Source organism: Arachis ipaensis, chromosome B06 (assembly GCF_000816755.2).
Source record: "Arachis ipaensis cultivar K30076 chromosome B06, Araip1.1, whole genome shotgun sequence".
In the NCBI taxonomy this organism is placed as follows: domain Eukaryota; kingdom Viridiplantae; phylum Streptophyta; class Magnoliopsida; order Fabales; family Fabaceae; genus Arachis; species Arachis ipaensis.
This window is the reverse complement of record NC_029790.2, coordinates 119,174,002-119,180,760: the sequence shown is the minus strand read 5'-3', so window position 1 is coordinate 119,180,760 and position 6,759 is coordinate 119,174,002.

The window sequence follows — 6,759 nt, the reverse complement described above, 5'->3', positions numbered from 1 at the left end:
TTGTAGTTCGCCTCATGTGTAGGCAAATTGCATTATACGTTTTTCAGTTTGTCTAGGTATTAGGCGAATTGTATCTTGTACACTTCAATTTGTTTAAATATTAAACGAATTGTATCTTATACACCTTGACATTAGTGAATGGTCATAAATTTCAATAATATATATACAGCAGGTACGAGTGAATTTATTCATATTATTGTCTAAAAATTCTATTTTTTACCTTTTTTACCTTCATCTCTTATTTTTTGTATTTGTAAAATGGCTCAAACACTAGTATTAACAATTCATTATGATGGAAAAATATTAATAGATTATAATAAATGTTATATTTAGTTTTTTCATCCTATATTTATTGATGTTGATGTGCCACCAGATGTGAGATGTTTGGCGATGCTGAATGATCTTGTTCTGCATGTTATTTATTAACAATACAGAAAGTCAGTGAAAAAAATTTATTACAAATATCTAGTAGAAGCAGATAATACTTTTATTATAAAAGGTATTATTTAAATAAATATCAATTAATTAACGATTTTTTTTGCTGTTTGATAATATTATTTCTATTTGTTTATCACAGGTATCGACTACGTGATGATGATGACGTAAAATTAATCAGGGACCGGAAAAATCATTGATGGTAATCAATGGCTAAGAGAATGGCAGAGGCGGGGGGAGGGGTTGAATCATAGCCTCCCTTTTTGCTGAAAATTACTTTATGACTTTTAAAGGAACTTCAGGAGATATTTTTACTTTTTGTCTCATAACAAGTTAAGAGACATTTTTGTTTTGTCTCGTAACAAGTTGAGAGACATTTTCATTTTGTCTCCTGCAAACCAGAAACAGAGAAGAAGCAGAAAGAGAAAATCACACCAAGAAGTATCCTGGTTCAGCTGTTAAGTGCAATGCAGCCTACATCCAATCTCCATCACAACAATGATGGAATTTTACTATCTTTTACAAGATTACAAACACTAATTCTTTCCCTAGGATCTACCCAATCCTATCAGGGACAAACCCAGATTCTACACCCAATCTGAATTTGATTAGGACTCAAAACCTAGCTTTCAACCGCAAAGTGTTAACCCAACTTGTAAGGGAATCCCTACAGCATCATGAAACACAACATACAGATGTACAAAGAAACTCTGAAACATCTATGGATTTTTCTCTAATATTGATCACTGTCTTTTTTCTCTCACTGGCTTTTTCTTACAAACCTCACCATGTTTGCCTTTTTCACCATGAGACTCAGACAGACAATACTAAGAAAAAGAAAACAAAATGAACATCTTTGAAGGAGAAGAACTCAGGAAGCTTGGGTAGCTATGAGAACTCTGTGCTTCCACTTTCTCTCCTTGATCTCAACCCTTAGTCGTTCACTCTTAATATAGAAGGGGAAGCTTCCAAGGTTGAAACCGGTTCAACTAAGCAACTTCTTCTCCAACCAAAAAACAACAGCGGTTCGGATAGAGAGAAGAGAGAGGGAAAACCAAAAACCAACATGCATGTACCTCTCTCAACCTTTTTCATCAAACTTCTTCAATTTGAGCCTTTCATCTTGACTTTGGCCCCAAGAATGAATTCGGACCCTTGATGAACCTCTGACCCAGGACAGCTCCTTACTTTCCATTTTTGCTTCTTCTTACATGTAACTCGGCGGCTAGCTTCTTTCTTTGATGAACAAAAATGGAAATGAACTTTTGCAACTGAGATCTTCTTCTCTGGCAGAGGCAGATTGCTTCTAATTTTGGCTTCGAAAATCTTGAAGCCCTTCTTCAAATCTTGCCTTCAATGGAAAAAATCTTACCATGCCTTTCTTAAGATCTTCCTTCTTCATAGCCTTTTCTTCCATAGACTTCTCTGTTACTTTACTTTTTCTTTTGATAACTTCTTCTTTCTTCCATCTTCTTCTCTGACAAATGATATGATCGAAAACAAAGAGAGAGGAGAGAGAAGAGAGAAAGAAACTTTCGAAGGAAGCAATGAATGAAATTAAAACAAATTTAATTTCCACTTCCATTCCCCTATGCATAAAGTAACGTGTGGGGCTATTAATGCAAATAAATCAAATTGAATTTTATCTTTTTAGTTACCAAGGCATGAACTTAATTGAATTGAAATTTGAAATCCATTAGTCCATGGAGTAGGTAACCGAAGCTAACCCTTGATCCATTCTTTTCTTCTTCTTATTTGATATATGCTTTGTTGGATCAAGAGAAGAATTGTCTTGGGCTGAGCATATGTTTCTTGGCCCAAATATGTTTAGCCATTTGATTTAAATAGATTTGCACAAGGCTCGACTATTTAATCAAATTTGGGCTTGTTTTAATTTGGCCCACTACAAAATCTGCACACTAACAAATATATCAACCAAACCATTGGAACAATTTAATAATAATTCTCTAACTAATATTTTAATAATATTTGATCATCATTTTTATAAGTTTTTCAAACTCAACAATCATTTTTCCATAATTCATATTTTGGAATTGTTGTTTATCTAATTAATCTGTGTGATGGGAGTTCTTCAATTGATGACACTCGGTCAAGTGGGACCGTAAAAAGAAACATTACGGAATTGGACATTGATCTAAACAGGCCACCTGGAATAGCAATGATGGGCCAAATCATGAAGATCGGAATATACAGTCAGAGGACATACGGCAAGCAGATGTTAAAAGTCATGAGGGTTCTACAATTGGAGATCCAATGATTAATCTATATCTAGTTAACCCTGTATCCAATAGTGAGGAGGTAGAAGCTGAAATAGTTAATATACCTAATGATGAAGAGGAGGAGGACGATGTTGAGATGAACTAATTCAGAGACTCGCAACTTGTACTGACCCAGCCTGCTATTTCCCAACCATATGATCATTTGTAAATCCCGCAAAATTAATAAATAATTATCCAATAAATTAATTATTATTCAAAGAAATTAGGAAACTAAATTTTATAGTTTAGAGAAGTAGAAATATTAAAATATGAATTTTAACACTAATTTTAAAAAGTTTGCCCAAAATTGGGCCAACGGGTTAAATCGAATGAACCGGGCTCAAGTGGGCCCAAGGCCACACACTTACCCATGTATATAAGCTTCATTCAGCTCCCTCTCCCCCTTCCATTAAGTGAAACACGCTACATATTGAGGGGAGGAATGAAAAACATAAATCCTCTTCCACTTCAATCTTCTATCGACCATAACTTTCAATCCGGAGTTTCGATTGACGAGCCGTTTATGGCCACGCATTCGATTTGGAGTCCTCTTCATTTCTATTTGAGCAAAGTGGTAAAAAACTTTATAAATTATGTCCAGTTTCTTCCCCCTTTCTGAATTTGTGCTTTAGTATGAATCTTGAGTGATTTTGATTATTTTGGTGGTTTAGGTACAATCTAACACTAGATAATTGTTGGGTTTTGCTCCAATCATCAATGGATAAGGTAAAAAAATTCTAAATCCTTGTGATTTGTCCAATTTAGTGTGCCCTAGTACTAATTTGAGTAAATTGTATGAACTAGCTTAGTTTATGTTGAATTGGAGTTGAAGTGGCAAATTAGAGCTCTTGGGACAAACCTTTAGTGGCTGGAATCATTGGGTGTGACTTGGAGTCTTGAAAGTTTGAATTGTGGCATTTTGAGTTTAGAGAGAAATCAGCCAGGGATAATGTAACGTGAAAACTTAGGCTAGATAACCTAGGATAGGTTGAATTGTGTGTTTGGTGTTTGATATGTTAAGTTGATGTGTATGGTTGGCTTGATGGTTATTGATTTGCAAGATGATATTGCTAGTGCAATAGTAATTTTTAGTATTGATAATGTATTTTGAGGATTATATGTAAGTTGTATTGAATGTGAATTATTGAATTAGAACTTGATGGAAATGGTGAGTTGGAGTGTTATGGGATGAATGAGAAGGGTTGAGATATGATTGAACTTAGTTTATTGCAATTTTGGTAAGTTTTGAAAGGTTTTTATTGGAATGTTTTGAAAGTTGAGGTTTGGTAAATTTTGAGAAAAATTTAATTTTTGACCAACTTCAGTGGGTCATAATTTGATTTCTGAATCTCAATTTTGGTCAAACTTATTTTAAATGAAAATTGGATCTGTGAAGTTTATGTCATTCGAAAAACGGAGGAAAAATGTTTAAAACGAAAAAGTTATGCTCGTTCGAAGTTAGGTGTGCAAAACAGAAAATTCTAGACTTAGTAGCTTTTTGCCTTTGCTACTAAGCCCGCATATGCGGACACACATATATGCGGTAGGGTGGTGCATATGCGGGATGGGAAATTTTTCCAAGGATGCGTATGCGACCACATGGATGCGTACGCAGAACCCTATTTTCCTGAAATGTGAATTTCATAGTTTTAAACCATTCATCTAACTTTCTAAACCTTTATAACTCTTGTTTAAAACCTGGTAGGTGGTTTTTGGATAGTAGAGTATGAGTAGGACTGTTGAAGAAGGTAACTTGTTGACGAAGAAAGAGGTAAACTGGTTGATGATGATTAAGGAAGTGCTGAAATATTATATATGCTATGATTGATGGTTGAATACGTAATGTATGATGATTGGATGATTGAAATTTGATGAACATGTGGCTTATGCATGTCAAAACTATCTAAGATATGGGTTTTCCTGGATAGATGCAGTGGCTTGCCACCACTTGCTCTAGGTTGAGACCTGATACTCCATATATTGACCCTGCGTCGTAAGGGTGGCTGGACACTTATACTTTTTCGGATGAGCTCTCCCCCAAGGATATATATGTAATGAATGATTGTGAATGATTATGATTCTTTGAGTTTGGAGTTTGACTCCATGGATATTATTTTGGGCTTGGGGATGCGCGCATGCAGGGACTGTCCACGGTTAGCTACCAGGACATGTCAAATTGACTTTATAACCGACAGATGAGATTCATCAGCCATAGGATAGGCATACATCATATGCATTTATGTGTTTGTTTGGTGTATTTTGTTTTGGAATGCCTAAGTGCTTATATATATGCCTACCTGCTACCTGTTTTACTTGCTGTATCTGTTTTCTATGTGTGACTTTCTTGTATGCATTATCTGTGATTATAACTGAGAGATTCTTCGGGCGGAAGGAGGTGATGTCGAGGGTGGTTCTACCAATGATTGGGAGGTTCGGATGAGTAGGAAATGAGAGTGTTAGATTAGAAGGAAGATCCTTAGCTAGTCGCCTAAATTTCTGGTTTAGTTTGTGTTTTATAAGTTTGAATCAAATGTCGAAAGTTATAGGATCGCCTATGGTTTTCTCGGGACCTTATATGTTAGTTATGTGTGCACCATTACCATGCAGAGAACCCCCGATTCTCATTCCATACGTATTTGTTGTTTTTCAAATACAGGACGTGACATGCCTCGCTGAACGTGATGGGTTTGCTTTATTGGAAATGAAGACTTGTATTTTGGGCTTTTTATATTATGTACTTAGCTATATATGTACCTTCTCCGATTTTGTATAAAAACATGTTTTGTCCCTCTTAAAGGTTGACTTTAGAGAACTAGGATTTGTATTCTGTCTTTTGGATATGGTTGGGTTTTATATATATTTATATGTATATGTATACTTTGGCTGGCCTTTATTTCGTAGGTCGAGTCTGGAGCTCGCTATTTGTATCTTTGGCACTCTATATCATATGTATCCTATGCTTCCTTACACAGTTATCTGTTTCTTTTACGCTTAACGCTTTTTGAGTGTGACATTTTGTTTGGTCTTGGTTTTTACTTAACGTTTTCCTTCAAGGCTCCTAGATATATTATCCTTATTATATTTATATGTATATATTTTGTTTTTAGAGGTCGTAGCGTCTTATCACCTTTGATTTACGACCTAGGCGTAAAGCTCAGCGTGGTAGGGTGTTACATCATCTGACTCACTTTATCATGTTGAATCTGGATCCAATGGACCAAGATTGGTCTTTTGGTCAGGGAGGTCCAGATGATGATCCGATCAATGAGTTATAGTTGGACAACAATTTGAGAATAATGAAGAAGTTCTTATGGCAATAAAGACGTATATCATCAGGAGGGCCCTAGAATATAAGATATTAAAGAATGACCATTTGAAGTATTTAGTTCAGTGCACTCAGTTTGGAGCAGGTTGTCAATGACGCATACGTGTTTCATATCCCAAAGGTAGGAAAAATAGGAGGTGAGGAGATATAATGGTCCTCATTATTGTTTGCAAACATCGACGGGACAAGACCGTAGAAGGTTGGACTCGAAAGTAATAGCTCAAGTGATCTTCACAATGGTAGGTGAAATCCGATCCGACCATTAACATAAGGATTTTGCAAGGATCTGTTGAGATCCACTTTGACTACAAAGTATTTTATAGAAAGGTTTGGCTTGTAAAGTAGAGGGTAATCGTTTCAATATACGGAGATTGGCAGGAATCATACAATGAGCTTCTTAGGTGGGTATTTACAATGCAAATGTACTTACCAGGTGTGTGTTATTACGTTGTCTTTAGTTTTAATCACAAAGTTCATTTAAATCATGTTTTGCTATTCAATCTTAAAGAAACCATCCATTCCAAGTGTTATATCAAAAATATCTTTGATGGGTTAGAATTTGACAAATTTAGACTTCGATCAGCTTCCAAATACATATTGGAATCACTTTGGAAGCGTTTACATATTCAGAGTTCTAAGTGCAGATTAAAACCAACTTTAAAAACAATTACGTACTCTCTCATAATGGAGTTACAACTGTCCAAGTGTGTGAAACAAATC